At 42.6% G+C, this 19,211-nt stretch overlaps 1 protein-coding gene across 2 annotated transcripts in view; it reads right to left on the bottom strand.

Moving 5' to 3' along the window:
• The window catches only part of SGK2 (serum/glucocorticoid regulated kinase 2), a 53,912-nt gene extending 34,971 nt beyond the window's left edge, over positions 1-18,941 (bottom strand). For both annotated transcript variants that reach the window (XM_063145446.1, XM_063145432.1), the window contains exons 1-2: positions 18,832-18,941; positions 6,077-6,274 (exon numbers count right to left, since the gene is read on the bottom strand). The gene's annotated coding sequence lies outside the window, so the exon portion shown is untranslated. The remainder of the gene's footprint in view (positions 1-6,076; positions 6,275-18,831) is intronic.
• Positions 18,942-19,211: the final 270 nt, after the last annotated feature.

The following is a 19,211-nucleotide window of genomic DNA, read 5'->3' as shown; positions in this document are numbered from 1 at the left end:
TAGCACAGAAGTGCCAAAATGGCGTCAGGAAGGCTAAAGCTCAGAATGAGCTGAGACTAGTGAGGGATAAAGCAATAAAAAGTCTTTCTTCAGATATGTGAACAGTAAAAGACTTCAAATCTTCAGAGGCTGATGAACTGCATCCTAGAGTAATGAAGGAGCTAGCAGAAGAACTCTCAGAACCACTGTCTATTATCTTTGCAAAATTATGGAAGACGGGTGAGGTGCTGGACGACTGGAGGGGGGCTAACGTTGTCCCTATCTTCAAAAAGGGGAAAAAGGAGGAACCTAGGAACTACAGACCAGTCAGTCTGACATCCATCCCTGAGAAATTTTTGGAGCAGATTATAAAGAAGTCAATCTGTAAGCACCTTGAAAACAATGCAGTGATTACTAGAAGCTAGCATGGAATTGTCAAGAACAAATCCTGTCAGACTAATCTGACCTCATTTTTTGATCAGGTCACCTCCCTTGTGGACTGTGCTGTGGACATAATAGATCTTGACTTCAGCAAAGCTTTTGACAAAGTGCCCCATGTTATTCTGATTAATAAACTAGCTAAAAATGGGCTAGATGGAACAACTATTAGGTGGATCCACAGTTGGATACAGAATCAGATTCAAAGAGTGCTTATCAATGGTACCTTCTCAAATTGGGGGGGAGGTAACGAGTGGGGTACCACAGGGCTCAGTCCTGAGCCCAATACATTCCTGCATTGAGCAGGGGGTTGGACTTGATGGCCTTATAGGCCCCTTCCAACTCTACTATTCTATAATTCTACCTCCCAATAAAGATGGGCTTTTAAGAATTCCTGAAGTTAGTTTCTGAGTGTTTCTTCAGACATCTGAGTCAGCATTACTATGCACAACAGTTACAGAGCACAACAGGAGAAGGCATATGATAGTGTCTTCACATGCCTCTTCCTCTCCTGGTTCTCTCCACCATGGAACTTGGGTCTTTCATGGCCAGCGTGTGTGGCAATGGTGTTGGGTCAAGGTAAGCCAGTCTACCTGAAATAGGGCAGACTTGTAATTCTGCCCATATCAGTCTTCTATGTCAAGAAATCCATAGCATATGGTTAAGATGTGCAATTCAGGTTAGTTCACCTGCCAATCTTAATCATTTCCCCCTCTATGTCCGAACAGTCATTCCAGTTATCTCTGGGAGTTGAGCTACTTAACCCTCTCATATTATTTCCTTTTCCATAGTTTTAAAACACATAATTACCCCTTAAAATGAATCCCACTTCCCAGCTATTGTCTTATCTCCTGTGCATGAACACCTTTTTATCTCCTTCATTTTAGCACCCCTCTTTACTCCACTAAAAATTACCAGGGAAGAATCTTATAACCAAATCCATTCTGTTTTCATTCTACTATACAGTGTACAATACTTTATATTTCAAGGACTCAAGACATTCCCCTACCCTTACTTCACCAATCTACACACAGCATCATATTGTGCCTATGATGAGTCATTAGATACCATATGCAACTAGAATGCTTCCATGCAAGCGAGTGAGTGGGCTGGTGAAGGGACCCTTCTTCGCAGGTCCATTTGGTTTCTGCGGTAGCTCTGGAAAAAAGGAAGCCCCTTCTTCTGTGATCAACACAGAAAACAAGCACACTGGTAGAGGATTGCTCTGCCCTTCTTCCATCAGTCTACTCGATAGAAGGCATTTTTTAAAACTAGCCTGCTAAGAGGCATTTCCACACAGGCTCTAGATCAGGGGGCTTCCCCTCCTCTAAAGTCAGCACAGAAGCACAGACTTCTAGCTTCTTAGCAGGCTAATAATTTTTTTTGGGGGGGGAGATACTGATGACTTTTGTGGGCTTATTTAGAGGGCTCTTTTAATATTCAACTTTGTACTCCCTTTCTCCAGTTTCTGTCATTCTTCTCTGAACAGTTTAGAGCTGTCACTGAGAGAGCTACTTGAAATTATAATAGCATACATGCTATAGCTCAAGAAGGCACTTCAATAAACTTTGGTGCTAACTGCCAGAGAGCAATCCCACAGGCACATGATGATTCCTGTTGGCATATGGATGGTTAAGTGCTATTTTTATTTATTTATTTATTTATTTATTTATTTATTTATTTATTTCATTCCTATACCGCCCAATAGCCGGAGCTCTCTGGGCAGTTCACAAAAAATAAAACCATTCAAAGTATAAAACAACAGTATAAAACCATAATATAAAATACAGTATAAAAGCTCAACCAGATAAAAACAGCAGCAATGCAAAATTACAAATTTAAAACACCATGTTAAAATGTATTTATAGATTGTTAAAATGTTGGGAGAATAAAAAGTGCTAGATATTCCATTATACAAATACCATCAATTCTCAAACATGGCAAAATCCTTAAGGTAAAAATCTTTGCATGATCTGAATTAATTTGTGGTTGCCGTCCAATTTACCCAGAACAACGGTAAATGAAATACATTTGGCTGCAAATGCAATCTCAATACTGAAAAAAAACTTTGGTAGTAAAAATAAAGTTAAATGTTTAGCTCCCATCATATTATTATGCCTGGCTTGCTATTTAAACTTCTGAGTTTCTCTTGAATTTGTTAACCAGAACTCTAGAATCACCAGACATTTAGCCTAGAAAAATTCATCAAGGGTTGCTTCTGACAGGGTTAGATTACATTTAAGATTCCAAATTTCCTGATTACAACAACCAGAGGTTAAAATGGCTGAGTGTTTTGAACACTTCAACTGAGCTGGCCCAAAACATCTTTCTGCTCGAGTCGCTGGATGCTCCTACACAAGCTGATGAGACTGGCAGCTGAATCTTGCTATAACACTGCTGAAGGGTCTACTGCAAGTGTAGCAGACTAGCTTAGGGGGTCCGTGGAAGACCATGTGACACACATCTTCAACATCTTGCTGCTCAACTCTGCCAGTAATAACTTCCCATTGCTCCCTTCTCCCAGCAGCTGCCTCACTCTGTATAAGGACAGGGCCGGCCCTGCACTTCAGAATTACAATAGAAATGCTGATTACTACTATCACCTTCATGCTGTGGATTAACCCACCACCACTTCCAACAGTGTCTAGGAAGACATTTTTCTTCTTCACTTATAATACTGGAACCCAGGGTGATCCCACAAAGGCAAATGGTGGGAGATTCAGGACAGACTAAAGAAGAACTTCACGTAGTGCATATTTAGTGAACTAGGATACAGAAAGAAATCCAACAGATGAAATATCACCATTTCAATGCCACGTACCCTTTCACCTGTTGAATTTCTACTTTATAAAGTAGTAACAAGCACACAAGAAATGTAGCAATCCTATTTAAAACTGATGTGCGTCACAGAAGTTACACACTTGTTTCACATTCAACTTCCTTCAACCCATCTCCAGGGCCAGCCCTACCATTAAGCAGAGGCTAGAAAAGCCACCACCACATGTGGCAGATGCTGGGGAGTAGCAGTGGCTGTCCTGTGGCAGTGGGAGGGAATTTCAGGAACAAAATGTGTGTGTGGGAAGGCTTAACCCTCCCTTCCTGGAGCTCCATGGTCCCAATCTGAGTTGGAGCCACACATGCTTACACGAGAGAAAAGAAACCTATCACACATAGCTACATGGTTAGCATGATGAGTAACTTGGCCCTAGTAACAAAAGGGGCAAAGAGACTCTGGAGGTAATCCTGTAAGGTTCATTGAAATGAACCCACAAATAAAGTAAAGGAATATAGCATCAGAATCAAGTAGTCAAACTTTCCCCGACTGTGGCCATAGTATAATATCCTCTAGAGCAGGTGATCAGAGAAATAAGTACACACCTGTCACAGCTTCTATCAGGTGAGTGAGCATTCTGGCTGAGAGCTTTCCTACACAAGGCTGTTAATGCACCATATCTAGTTTTGGTTTCATTGCAGAACTGAGACCAAGGCTCTACACAAAGAGCTTTTCCTTTCCTGCTTTCCTGCTATTATTATTATTATTATTATTATTATTATTATTATTATTATTATTATTTGTATCCCGCCTTTTGCCCAATGCTGGGCCAGTGGTGCTGTGCTGTGGCAGAATAACACAATTACACAAGTAGGAAAAATCATTTTCTTTCACTTTCAGAAGTAATATTCCATTTTCCTCGCTCTAACCCCGCCCCCGGGAAAGTTCCCTTAAAAAAAGAAGTGAAAAGGGAGGGTCATGATAGCATCTAAAAAACCTGTAAGCAAATATGAGTAAGGAATTCCAAATGCATAATAAATGCCTTGTGTAGAAAAACTCTGAATAAGGAAAACAGGCAGTACCAGGCTGGTTGAAAGGCATTTCTTAAGGAACTTTTGTTTGAAATCGGACATTGCTGGATATTCAGTGAAAGGGGATGAAAAGGGCTCTAGGATAACAGCCTAGGATAGCAAGAGGGGGAAAGAAGCAAACTCTCCACAGGCTAGAAATTATTCTGGCACTTTTATTCAACATTTGATAAGCAATGCCAAAAATATTTATACAATGCCCAGCAACGGGGGAGACTAGAGAAGCAAGTCTAACTGGCTTTCTCCATTATATATAAGGGGAAGAATTGCATTAGTTAATGGGAAAGAATTCAGACATCCTAGTGACAAAAGCGGATGATGATGATGACAGTAATAGATATGTATTAACTTGCTGTGCAGTTATCCTGTTAATATTTGGATGTGATGCTATATTTGTACATGTAACACATATTTCATGTTGGTTGGTAATATTTATAACAAGAAAACAAATCATCATCAAAGTATCCACTTCTTTCAGAATTTCAGTTTTCAGACAAGGCCTGGATTACTTTTAACACAGCACTGTACTCAAAAACAAATACCAGTTTTTCAAAATTCACAATCACATCAGAATTTAAATAAATAATGAAAATGGGTATCCTTTCACTTCACTTTGATGTGTTTTATCCTTTAGAAATTTTGGTTTCAGGCTTTTCTCTTTATCCAGAAGGATCTGAGATATATTGACTATTCACTTTGATGAAGTAAAATCAATGCAAATATTAATTTCCATTCTGCCACACTGGAATACAGCCTGGGCCATAACCTCAGCATGCTCAGTGAAACCCACAGCCTGCACTGCTCAGTATAATTCAAGGTCATGGGGTTGGGAACAGTAGAACCAGGGGCTTGTCTTGACGAAGGGTTTGCCCCTGAGTGGATTCGCAGTAGCAGCAGGTCATCTACATGATGCAAACCGCCCAGAGAGCTTCGGCTATGGGGCGGTATATAAATGTAATAAATCAAATCAAATCAAACCCCAGAAACTCTGCTGAAAAAAAGTCGGGCACTTACCCTGACTTTTTTTCAGTGGAGGTGTGTCAGAGCCAATGGCGCCCCCTGATTGGTCACCATCGGCTGTGACAGGGAAGGGGCCAGACCTCCAGGACTTCAGGAGAGCCCCGTGCCCTGTGGTACATAAATAAAAATAAAAAACGGGTGGGGGAAGATAATAATAGTAATAACAATATTTATTATAATTATAATAATTTTTATTATAATAAAAATATTTGGAGGGAGGAACGGGCCCCATTCCTCTCCTCCTCCATTATTTATTTATTTATTTTTATCTCTGTCCATGATGCTGTGCAGATACAGGTAATAAAAATGAGAGTGGGGTTGGAGCAGCAAAAGTCCGTTGAACTGAGTCAACGCAAGCCTGTTCGTTTGACATGGAATGCTGGAGGAGAACCTCCCCACCCTCCTCTTTGTCAGCAAGACCTCCCTTCAAAGCACCCGCCCCCAACAAAGGACATAGTGCGAGGACGGCAATGCACAGGGGTGGAAGGGCACTTTAATCCTACATGGGGGAAATAAACCGGACTTTCCCCGCTCTAGGAAAACACAGAAAATGGAGGGGAAGAGGCGGGTTGACTGCAGGACAGGCACGATGTCATGTGAGTACCATGCTGCAAAATGGCAAACCAGGCATGACAAGAGTGCAATAAAACAATGGTGTGATGGGGCCCTATAATTATTCTGTGATAATCTTATCAAATCCTGACCTCTTTGAATAATTCCCATAGGATTTTCTTATTTGGGGTAGTGATGGTGGTGGGGAGAACCAGCTGAACATTACCTTTTGTCTTTCCTAGTGTTGTACCAGATGGGTGCATCAAGTCAGCTGTATACACAGCTCAGGAAATTCTGTACCAGCTTCCTTGTCTAATTGACACTATCCGGTCTGGGCATCTGTTGATGGCAGTAAGGAATACAGAGAGGTAGTCTGGAACTCTCTGATCTTGTGTCCTGCTCTTGCGAAAGTCCACTGTCCTACCTGTAGAAAGTAAAAGCAAGATGTTGTGATTATGCATTGGCTGGATGCAGCAGAACTTGTATACAAATGGAAACTCACTGCCATGCTAACAATATTGTAGGTTAAGTGTGGGTTGTTTAACCCATGATTAACTTACAGTTAATACAGGTAGCATCATGTGGCAACCCCTGATTAGCCCAGTCGCAACCAGCATGTGTCTTAAGCACAAACTGGTGTTCTTTCTTCCGCCATTGCTCAAAATGCACCTATTCACCTAACAATTTACTAATTTCTTCTCTTAATTTCTTGGATGATACAGATTTTCTAGACCCATTTCAAACCGGCTTTAGGGTGGGGTATGGAGTTGAGACAACTATGGTCACCTTAGCGGACGATCTCTGCATGAGTATTGACAGGGGGAGTGTGTCCCTGCTGGTACTTTTGGACCTTTCAGCGGCTTTTGATACTATCAACCATGGTATCCTTCTGGAACGCCTGAGGGGTTTGGGAATCGGGGGCGCTGTGCTGCAGTGGTTCCGGTCCTGCAGTGGTTCCGGTCCTACCTCTCAGGTAGGTTCCAGATGGTGATGCTTGGGGATAGTTGCTCCTCAAAAAAGGAGCTGTTGTATGGCGTACCACAAGGTACCATGCTATCCTCAATGCTGTTTAACATCTACATGAAACCGCTGGGAGAGATCATCCGGAGGCATGGGGCAGGGTGCTATCAGTATGCTGATGACACCCAAATATATTTCTCTATGCCTTCAATAACAGCATCAGCTAAGGATAGTGTGTCTCCTCTGAATTAATGCTTGGAGGCGGTAATGGGCTGGATGAGGAAAAACAAACCGAAGCTGAATCCAGACAAAACAGAGGTGCTTGCTGTCAAGGGCTCTGACCTAGGTTTGGAGGTGTGTCAACCAGTTCTGGATGGGGCTACACTCCCCCTGAAAGACTGTGTTCGCAGTTTGGGGGTGCTCCTGGATCCGTTGCTCCAAATGACAGCCCAGATAAACGCGACGGCCAGGAGTGCCTACTATCAGCTTCGGCTGATACGCCAGCTGCGCCCCTTCTTAGAGTCAGAAGACCTAAAGACAGTTGTGCACGTGCTGGTAACCTCAAGGCTCGACTTCTGCAATGCGCTCTACATAGGGCTACCATTGTACCTAGTTTGGAAACTTCAACTAGTTCAAAATATGGCAGCCAGGTTGGTCACCGGTACATCTAGGGGTGAGCATATTACCCCAACATTAAAATCACTCCACTGGCTGCCAATTAGTTTCCGGGCAAAGTACAAAGTGTTGGTCATTACCTTTAAAGCCCTAAATGGTTTGGGTCCAGGTTACCTGTGGGATCACCTTCTTCCATACAGTCCGCCCCGCACACTCAGGTCCTCTGGGGAGAACTTACTTCAGTCAGCCAAGACTAGGCTGACATCAGTTTCCCAGAGGACCTTTTCTTCTGTCGCCCCTGGATTATGGAACGGCCTGCCGGAGGAGATTCATAATATTAACTCCCTCTGTGATTTTAAGGCAGCTTTGAAGACTAGCCTTTTCCGGCAAGCCTACCCAGATTAATGTAAAATCAAGAATTTTAAAAATGTGTTGAGTCCTGCACTAATGTTATTCCCCGCCTCGATCCAAAGGGAGAGGCGGGTAATAAATAAATAAATAAATTATTATTATTATTATTATTATTATTATTATTAAATGACGCTAAAGTAGGTATTTCATAAGCTTGGAATCCAGCAACATGATGGTCTCTCTAGGTACCTCTTCCCCCATTTGGGGGCACACTTTTTGGCACTCTACACACCTAAATTATTGGTGACTGTATAGATGCAGCCATTCAAATTCACCATTATTTGTGTGTGTGTGTGTGTGAAATCAAATCTAAGACATTGAAAATGTCCAAGATGGCAAGGAACAAAGGTAAAATGAAATAAAATGTGGCAAAAGTGCTGGTACACTATGGGCATGAATTATTTACAAGACACTGTGTTGCAGGGCAATTTCCTGCTTTAAGATGCCACAGGACTCTTTGTTATTTTCTAAATGTAAAAAGCAAGAACTGGTAGTGCTAGAGACAGCACACAAGAGGCCCAATCCAATCCAAACAAGCATTATTTGAAATACCATTTGGCCCTCCCTGGAATGACACTCTCTTTTTTTAAATACAAAGAGAAGGTGGTGAGTAGGAACTGGTGTAGAACAGGTTACTCAGGTACAAGTAAGTTTAGACAAAATCCTGGAAAAATCGTAGTGATACTAATTTTTTCAAATTTAGAGGCAAGCTTTTTGGGGTCAGAAAATGTCCCACAATCTCCTTAGTATGTGTAACTTACAAAGGAGGCCTTCACAAGTAACTCATTTAGGGCACAATCCTATGGAAGGCACTCTTACTGCTTGGAAGCCTTTGAACCCGGAGGCTTATGAGATTCCTATGCCCTGCTGTACTGAAGCCGGCAGGACAGGACGAGTGACGGAGATCATCTTTGCTTCCCCAACTCCGCTCTTTGCTTTTTTGCTGGACGGGATTTTCAGCCTGTCTTGTGAGGGCACTTCGAAGGCGGAGGGAAGAAGGCTTAGGATAAATTGTACCCTGTCCTCTCCTGTCTCGTCCCCACCCTGCCCACTGGACGCCCCCTTTTCCACCTCTCCAAGGTCAAGTTTCCGACCTCAGAGAGGCAGCTGGCGTGGTACTCTCCACGCTGGCTGCAAAGGGAAGGGGGATTGGATCTCTAACTCCCCCTTCTGAGTTCAGTGCGTTGTTTCTGACCACAGATGGGAAAATCCAAACTATCCTATGCACCCTGGAACACTTGCCCAGGGATCATAGAATTGCTCTCTCAATTAAATTTCTCTGCAAGCTACCAGCATCCCTGTCCCAGCTCCCACCAGCCTAGGTCCCAAGCAATAGTGCAAGGGTAAACTTTGAATTGCAGGCACTCATTTCGACAGTCCCCATAGCCACGCCCCCAAGGACAGTCCAAAAATGGGGGCAACTGTGCTGATCCGTATCAGCAAAACAATTCTAACAGTTTTCATCTCCAGCAGGAGCAGGTCTTTTGTAAAAAATAATCTGACTTAATTGCCCATTCAAGACCAAGTCACCCCAAAATGCTTTGCACTGCAACAGGGAACAATATATTGTTGCTCAGAAAATGCATCACTCCCTCCTCCCCCCCCCCAGCTACTGTGGGGATTGAAGCTAAACTAGGGTGACCATATAGGAATGAGGACAGGGGCTCCTGTGTCTTTAACAGTTGTATTGAAAAGGGAATTTCAGCAGGTGTCATCAAACACCTGGTGAAATTCCTTCATCACAGCAGTTAAAGCTGCAGAAGGAGACCTGCCCTCTAACAGATAAAAAAGAAGGCAGGGCTCCTGCAGCTTTCACTGTTGTGATGAAGAGGGGATTTCACCAGGTGCTGCATGCATACAAATGGCACCTGCTGAAATTCCCTTCTCTATACAACTGTTAAAGACACAGGAGCCCCTTTCCTCCTTTCCATATGGTCACCCTGGCTAAACTCAGAGTGAACAGGGAGGTTAGGGTGGATGGTGGTGTTGGGGAGATGGCAGATAACATCAGCGTCCCTGCTATTAAGTGCTAGCACTGCCTCCCTGTGAGCCCCGTCTTTACTACACCACTAGTCTAAAGGGACTACATTGGTCTACAAAATAGTAACTGTTTAACACTGCTAGTGCTAGAACCACTACCACATGGTGTATCACATAAACCTTTCCACAATAGAAAATGCTCACATATTACCAGGGAACAAAGTCCTTGTAAACAGTGTTGTTATTGCAGTCTTACTGTTTTTATCTTTCATAATATTGTATCAGTTTTATGTGTTTTATTGCTGTAGGCTGTCTTGGTCCAAGAAATATTTTAAATAAAAAAAACTTCAGGTAAAAGAGAAGTGGCAGAATGATGGATCAGACAGATTAAGAGGCCAGACGTGTTGTAAACCAGGGAGAGCTAGTGTGGTGTGATGGATAATATTAGATTTTGCCTCGGAAGAAGTGGGTTCAAATTCTGACATAACCGTGAAACTCATTTGGAGCTAGCTATTAATTCTCAGCTTAGCCTATACCACAGGATTGTTGTGAAGGGGAAATAATAGTGTAATCTCTAAATTCATAATCCTGAGCAGATGGGGAAAAGGCTGAGATACAAATGTGAATGTATTTCTAAAATTGTTAATAAACAGTTAAGGGAGTGTGGAGAGACTCACTTTGTCACATTCTCTGCCCAGGCAGCTCCCATTTTTCATTCCAGCATCAAGATATTTCCCAGGGTAGTAAAATGTTTAACCAAGAGGACTGAGCTGTAAATTATCCTCCCCGCACATTGTGTCTCCCGTGTTGATAGAACCACACCACATGAGACGTGGTGGTGAACTGTGGGAATCTTTTTTCCTCATGATACCAGGTTCAAATCAAAAGAAGAACCAGGCTGTTTAATCATTAAACACTGCAATTAAATATTAAGCAGTCAAGATCCTTTCAATGCTGAGGTATCTGCCATAATTACAGCTTCATATCCTGAATACCAATTGGTCCAGCTGTTTTGAGAGCTCTTTTACACATTACATAGGGTGACCATGTGACCGGATTTGCCCGGGTTTTTGATGGCAAATCCGGGAGGGGGAGGGGAAATCCGGATTTTCCCCCAAAGAGCAGCTCTAATGGGAATTAACAAAAATGCTTATAACTCCGTCATTTTTTAAGATAAAGACATGACACTTGGCACAATGGTAGCTCTTAGGAAGGGCTTTAGTCATACCAAATTTGAAACAGATCCGTTCATCCATTGATTTTTTAGGATTTTTTTAAAAATTGAGGTTTTAAAATTATTATTTTTTAAATTGTCATTTTTAAAGATAAAGAGATGAAACTTTGCACCATGAAAGGATTTAGGTAGAGCTTTAGCTACACTAAATTTGAAACAGATCCGTACATCCATTGATTTTTTAGGAATTTTTTAAAAAATGAGGTTTTAAAATTATTATTTTTTAAACTGTCATTTTTAAAGATAAAGAGCTGAAAGTTGGCACCATGATAGCTTTTAGGTAGAGCTTTAGCCATACCAAATTTGAAACAGATCTGGGGCCAGTAGCAAACCCTGTTAACAACAACAGCAGCTTGCAATGAGTGAAGATACAGTCAGAAAAGATATTTGAGGGAAGGGGAGAATGTAACACACAGAGTATAGCAAAAGCTTCAAAGTACAGCAAAACCTACAAAAGTAGGAGTGAGTGAAGTTAATTTCAGATACATTGAATCTCTCACTTGTTCTTTATTTCAGTGATTTTAACATTAAGATGTTATGTAGAAGAGATTTGTCTTAAATGTGTGCTGTAAAATCAGACATGTGACCATGGCTATGTTCGGGTGGGCATGCCCCCTTGGTGCTGGACACGCACCCTTGGGGGCGACCATGTTGTCCTCCTTTTTGGTTTCCAAAATATGGTCACCTTACATTACATGACAGCAAATCCAACTAAACTTCTAAATGCTACAGTCCTCGGAAAGCTGCCTGCAACCAATCCTATCAGGATCTCTCCCTACCCCCAATGGGAGGAATGAAACAGACATGATACAGAAGATCCATTATTGGGTCTCCTGTCCTTTTTTCCCCTTTTACTCTGAAACAACTGTGAGGGATCTGGGGGTCAAGCTACGTCATATTCATTACGTAGTGTGTAGATGACCCCTCTCTTTGTGTTGACTCTAGAGTAAATGTGTGTGGCCCTGATTTGGATCAGGACAACCATGCACTGAAAGGGAAGAATTAAACCTCCCCCTCCAACTGTTTCCTTCCTGAAATGCCTCACACACACAAAGCGTGAGGGAGTTAAAAAAATGAAGAAAAGTCTCCTGGTGCTTCCTTTTCCTGAGAACTGTTCTTGGATCCCTTTCTTCAGCCCTTTAAGCAGACCCTAGATACTTTGAATACCACCAGCCTTTTTATTTATATGAAAAGGAGGACAGGGCTCCTGTATCTTTAACAGCTGTATAGAAAAGGGAATTTCAGCAGGTGTCATTCATATGCATGCAGCACCTGATGAAATTCCCTCTTCATCGCAACTGTTAAAGCTGCAGGAGCCCTGCCTTCCTGACCTGTATTTTAAATATCTGGATTATATTGTGGTTTAAGTTTTATACTTTAAATTATACTTTCTAGTTTTAATTTTTGTGAACCTCCCAGAGAGCTTTGACTATTGGGCAGCATAGAAATGCATTATTTATTTATTACATTTCTATACCGCCCAATAGCCGTAGCTCTCTGGGCGGTTCACAAAAATTAAAACCATTCATAATATAAAACAACAGTATAAAACCATAATATAAAATACAATAAAAAAGCTCAACCAGATAAAAACAGCAGGAATGCAAAATTACAAATTTAAAACACCATGTTAAAATGTATTTATAGATTGTTAAAATGTTGGGAGAATAAAAAGGTCTTCACCTGGCGTCTAAAAGCATATAATGTAGGTGCCAAGCGAACCTCCTTAGGGAGCTCATTCCACAGCCGGGGTGCCACAGCAGAGAAGGCCCTCCTCCTGGTAGCCACCTGCCTCACTTCCTTTGGCAGGGGCTCACGGAGAAGGACCCCTGAAGATGACCTTAGGGTCCGGGCAGGTACATATGGGAGGAGGCGTTCCTTCAGATAACCTGGCCCCAAGCTATTTAGGGCTTTAAATGTTAATACCAGCACTTTGAATCGGGCCCGGACCTGGACTGGCAGCCAATGAAGCTGGAAAAGGACTGGCGTAATGTGGTCTCGCAATAAATACATAAATAAATATTTGATATATGAAATGGAGCCAGATTTCAGCCTGAAGGCAACCAACACCATAGGATTAATAAGGCCCTCCTAGTCCTGCAGAACATGAGCTTTTGGCAAAAGAGTGTCCTTCTCTTCTGCGTTAAATGGAGGAGCTGCCTGCATTTCGTCCCAACTTTGCAAAACAGGGGATGTCCTTACGTTGAAAATGTGTTAGGAATGTTTGCAATGCAAAAGGTCAATTGCATCCCTGTTCTCAAAGTCCTTTTTTATTGGAAACTACAGCATACTTGCTTCCCCAGCATAAAACATGTTTTGACTCGACAGCTGTTACCACTTGAACTGTGTTGCTCCGTGTGGTCAAATATATTTGGGTTTGGTTCAGCGTTCTGGAGAACATGGTTGCTCCCTGCTCTCCGTGCTGCCTCTATGCAATGTCCTCTAGGCCCTCATCATTGTTATCTCCTACCCTTATGTTTACTTTTTGGCACACGAAACGAAAAGAAGAAGATGGCGGCAAGCGATGAGCAACAAGGATCAGCAGCAGGGAAGAAAGTATGGGGGCAAGACCAGGCATCTTTCAGAGATCTCTACATCATCAACTTATTTTATAATCAGGGTCACAAGTTCAGCTCAGAGGCTCAAATAAGCCACATCCAAACCCTGCTCATGGCCACGTTCACCCAGCTTAAACCATGCTCATGTATACAAGCCATTGGTATACAGTTCTACATGAAAGTGCACTTTCACGCGTCCCAGAACAGGAATGCATATTTCTTTTCCAGTCACTGCCCCAGACATTAATAAATTATACATAACAGCCTACTTCAAAACCAGCCATTGAGGATTTGCAACAAAGGAACTGAGCTTGAAAAACAACTAGGAATCCCATGTAGAAAAGCGTTAGGTTGCAATCCTAGACACACTTACCTGGCGGTAAAAGTGCAATCCTTTACTTCAGTTACACCAACTGAGGGGTTATAGGATTTGACAGAAGGTGAGATAGGCTGCTGACAAGAAATATATGTGGACAAAACTCTACCAGCATAGCAGCCAAAACAGGGTGGAGATGGAGATGTGAGCAGGAAACCCTTCATACCCTGAACAAAAACACTCCCAAATGACAGGACTTGATACCAACGACAGAGCTGGCATGAGAAAAATTCCTCCCAGTCAAGTTAATGGTAAGGAAAACAAAACAAGAACCAGTGCTCCCCATTGTCTTCTGCTCTTCCCCCATCACCATGACAGGTTGGGACCATATATCAGCACCCAATCACAGTACACCCCCACCACTATATAACCCCCACAGCAAGAGAACATGGGTGTTTCCAGACACAGAGTTCCTAATGCTAGCAATTAAAAGGCATTGTACAGCTGTTCCATCATTTTCTCATTAACAGATTTTGTGCATTAAGGAAAAAAGATGGAATCAGAACCGAGAAAACATAGGAGGGTCATGAGTGGGAGACATCAAAGACTGAACCCTCCATAAATGTCTGTGAATGGGGTAGGGTCATGGTGCCTCATCTGGAAACATCATGTCATTAAAGCAATAGGGTGCATGGCATGGGGTTGTATGTCTCTGGCCCACTTAGAACACTCTGGTGAGGGGAAATGGGGAGTACTGGCATTTTGTATCTTGTCGCCTGTCCACAAAAACATAGGAAGGAACATTAGCACATCTGCCTAGAACCCTAAGAGGTACCTTCCCTTGGGACTCCAGGAAGCCTCCCCTCTCATCTACTTCCACAACTGGAGATGGAAGATTAGAACACCCACACATCACATCCCCCCATTACATGTGAATGCTGTTTCCTTCCAAAGTGTATTGCTAATTACACTCTCAACAGCTGGGATCTGTGTCTCCCACACATCATAAGCTCACCCATACACACAGGTAAACTCTCTGTTGGAGAATGCAAGCCACTCTACTCCAACCGTTGCCACCGGTGTCCAGAACACTCATAAGTACTTCTGCCTTGCAGGATCATTGCTCAGTCACATGGAGCATTACAGACTGTTCCTACGTATATGGCATTCCAGTGAAACCCCCAAGTGGAGGAGGGAATATGGACCCAGTCTCCTTATGTAGGGAGAGAAGCTGAGGCATGAGCACTGGCTCAGAACATGGGTGACACCACTCACTCTCCTCCTCACAAATACCTACTGTGCATCTAGGTTCAGAGTGTTCCAGGTGCTGGTTAACTCTCGCTGTGTCTCCCTTTGCTTTCCACAGGCTACTTTCCCACAAGTACAGGATGTTTCCCCACACCATATTCAGTGAAAGCGACCAGGATGCCCCCAGCTGTTCCTCTATGAGGTTGTCAACTTACTTGCTCTGGTAGGCTCCTGCACCCTAGCCACTCTATGACAGACAGTTAGGCAACAGGTGATGGCATTCCTAACATGGAGGAAGCTATGAGAGATACTGACTGCACTTGCTATCCTGCAGTCTGTCAAGCCTGATCTAGATGGGAAGGCCTACACCTGCAATTTTCACTGGAGAAAAAAAAAACTCCCACTGAAGCAATGGGAGTCCCCCCATCCCATTGGAGATTAAAAGTGTACCCTCCCCATCTGGAGAGAGACTACAGTGGAGGCAAAGATTTAAAGCCCCTTATCCCCACCAGATCCCATTCCAGAGCAGGCCCTCCGTGCCTGTAATTTAGGCTCTAAAAAAATACTGCACACTACAGCTAATCTCATGACTGGCACCTCATCTAGTTAGGGCCTGAGTGTTTAGAGAACTGCTCTCTGGTGTTTGAAGTGCAGGTTTGAGTGCTTGGCGCTCCCACTCCGTTGCCTCTGACAAGACTGTTGCTGGCCAGGCATGAAAAAGGTAAGTGGAGTCAGATTCCCCTCGGTCATTTGGGGCTCAAACTCACTTCTCCAGTTTTTCAACCCTGTGCCCTGCCCTATGCAGTGTGAGCCAGTGAAGGTTGTGTGTGGCTTACTGCTATCTGTGTGTGGCTGTCAGTTCTCTTATTGCCTATCCTGGCTCTTTCCTTTCCCTGCTTGGCAAAATGCTCACACAGGCTAGATCTACACTACTGCTCTATAGCAGCACTGAAGCGCACTGATAACTGTTGGGGCACATTACACATTCCATATACTGCTTTCATAGTGTTATTTCCTGCTTTTAATTCCACATTCAAAATGATTTGATACAAGGTGTAGGTCTGGCCTACCTCTGTAAATTTGTAAATTGGATACGCTACTGGTGTTCATTTGTTTTGGAGTAGTGTGTCATGCGCATCACATCACCTGCATATCGGTTAACTCTCTACCTCCCTCAGTGGCACTGTGTGTGAGGCCGAAGGTTGAAATGGGTGTGTGTCCTTGTCATTGTGAATGGATTTGCATCCTGTTCCCACCCTACATTGGGGGCATCTCTGCAACTTTACCACGTTATCTCCGCAGCCGCATCATGTTATCTCTGCAGAATCGCCACACTGTCCCTGACTGGAGGGCACTGATGGTATTTCCAAGGACGCTGTGAGTTGGGCTGTTTTCTGTGCTTTTCGGACCAGTGTACTTCCCTCTTCCTGTCATGGGCGGAGTATGTGAAATACATAATGTTCCTTCCTATATGTTTGTATGACAGTGTAGTGGTGTCATATCTCTCTCCCTGCCATGTTGGGTATTATTGTTTAGATCTGTAAGGCAGAGATAAAACTGCCCTCCAAGTACTACTACTGATATTCAAGTCTCATTTGTTTTAATGGAGTTTGTGTGGTAAATATGCATAAGCCTAACTGAAATGAATGAAGCAACAGAATGCAAGAAGAGCCAAAGGAAATTCTATAAAGACTAAAGACTGACACATTTTATTTTCTAAGGAATTAAAAATATATAATTAATACTATAGTTACTACAGTATAGTGAAGGGATAGCCAACCATTTTTGGGCCTTTGGGCATATTTGGCAATTTGACAAACTGTCCTGGGCACCACCACAAAATGGCTGCCATGGGTCAAAATGACTGCGAAGGAAGGTATGTTAAAGGACCGGTAGCCTGCCAAAAGGCTGAGTATGAGGCAGAGGTAGGGGCTGGGCTTCCTACATTCTTTTCAGCACCAACAGAAAACTATTTCACAGCAATCCAAGCTGCTGTTAAGAAAATTTACATTTTGATGGTTTTAAATTTTGTATACTTTTTAAATGTTTACTGTTTTTAACTTTTGTAAACCACCCAGAGAGCTTCAGCTATGGGGCGGTATATAAATGTAATAAATAAATAAATAAGTAAATACATAAAATAAACAGTGGAAGGATAGGACACACTGAAGGGTCTAAGTGAGGTATCTAGGGCCACAATGGTGCTCATAGGGTCAATGTTGCCTACCCCTAGTATTGAGGGTTATTATGAAATCAGTAGCTACTTCCTATTTCTTTTCTTTCTTTCTTTTCTTGGCAGTCATAGAACCATAAAATTATAGAATAGTAGAGTTGGAAGTGGCCTATAAGGCCATCGAGTCCAACCCCCTCCCATGGGGGGGGGGGAGCTCAATGCAGGAATCCACCCTAAAGCTCTCAATCCAAACTGCAGTCTCTTTCTTTTCACAGTCTAGTTTCCAAATAAATATTATTCATTCAAGCAGAGAGAAATTTCCTGTAGCCCTATGGAGCGGTGGTTCTGACATATTAATAAAGGGTCCTTTCTGATAATTACATTTTGTTTTTATTTGGGATCTGTCATCCCTCTGTTCTATTTCTTGATATGGAACTTGAAAGCCATTTTAGGAATTACTTACTTGATTGGAATATCCCTTATTCCATAATGCTAATTCTATATCATTACCAGTTTTCCGTATTTATTTCCAGAGAGCCCACATCTTTAGCTGTTGTCTTTAAATATAAACAAACGAACAAAACCCTAAAGTTCAAGAGCTATCATATGTCTAAAAGTTTGATCAGGAAACTCTACTTTGCTTCTTCTGCATTGTACCCAATGCTGTTTATCCCAAAAAACAGGGGCTTGTGGGTGCTAGGATTTCTGCCACGGGCTTGTCCATAGGCCTGCCCATCAAACCAAACGCTAGGTTTGGTCTCTCTCATACTGCTGGAAATTGTAGAAGGTTTGCATGATTAATCTATGCAGCAACTAAACTATCAATACCATTTTGCACAAGACTGTTGCCCACAAAAGCTCGAGCCAAAGCAAACTTACACTTTGGAAGAAAGCTATCCTCTGGCTGAGGATTGTCCACATCGTCCTGGAGCCGGTTGGGTTTGAGTGAGCTCCGTGATTTTGCTTACTAAAATTCTTTTTGTGCACGTATTTTCTTTTTCTTCCCACCTTATGTACTCTCAACTACTTTATCTCAGGGACTTGTTACCCTGAGCAACTCCCACTGAAAACTGAGATAAACCGTTGTTGTTTTTAACGTGTATAAATAATTTTTATCTTGGTGCCTCTGGTTGAAAGGAATTTGAAGGGCTAGCTGCTGCTGATCCTGGAAGTTTTTGCCTTTTGCTTTTAATACTTTGCCTTTTAATTCTTGATATCCTCTGGCATTAACTGCCGATTAGGACATATCACTCTTTGTGACACTACGCCAACTGACTTGGGCTATGAATCAAAATGATTACTGAGTTGGGGAGATACATAAACAGTGTGCATGCATGCATTCAAGTAGATCAGTTATAAGGTACTGCTTTGCTGCATGGTTTTAGGACCAACCATCCAATCCCCAAACAAAAAAGAACATTGCAATTTCACAGTGCTATTTCAAAAATATCTGAATATGAAATAAGTATGCAAATCTACACTTTACCTGCCAAAGGAAGGAATTCTCGAAAGCAAGCTTCTCAGGGCCTCTCAAGAAGTAGGAGAATGTGATCTTCTAACTACAATTGTCCTGCTTCTCCCTTCCCTGCCTCCCGATTGCTGTTTTTGTTTTTATGAATTAGCCTGAAGGTCACAAGAATATTTTCAAGGAGTGGCTTATGCAAGGAAGTAAATTATTACCCAGCTATTGGCTCTGAGGGGGTGGAAATACTGAAGGTGGTGGTGGTGGAGGAGGACAGCTTTCCTCACACGAAGATTAGAGAGCAGCTCAGCCCCGCAGATGGCCAGGAAAATGATTTAAACAAAGTGCCCTCTTTTCTGGAAGCAAGTCACATGCTGGGGCTGAGTGGAGGTAATTAAGGCATG

The sequence above is a fragment of the Elgaria multicarinata genome, chromosome 1 (assembly GCF_023053635.1).
Source record: "Elgaria multicarinata webbii isolate HBS135686 ecotype San Diego chromosome 1, rElgMul1.1.pri, whole genome shotgun sequence".
Taxonomy (NCBI): domain Eukaryota; kingdom Metazoa; phylum Chordata; class Lepidosauria; order Squamata; family Anguidae; genus Elgaria; species Elgaria multicarinata.
Note: the sequence above shows the minus strand (reverse complement) of the source record. Positions and strands in the feature narration are given on the sequence as shown.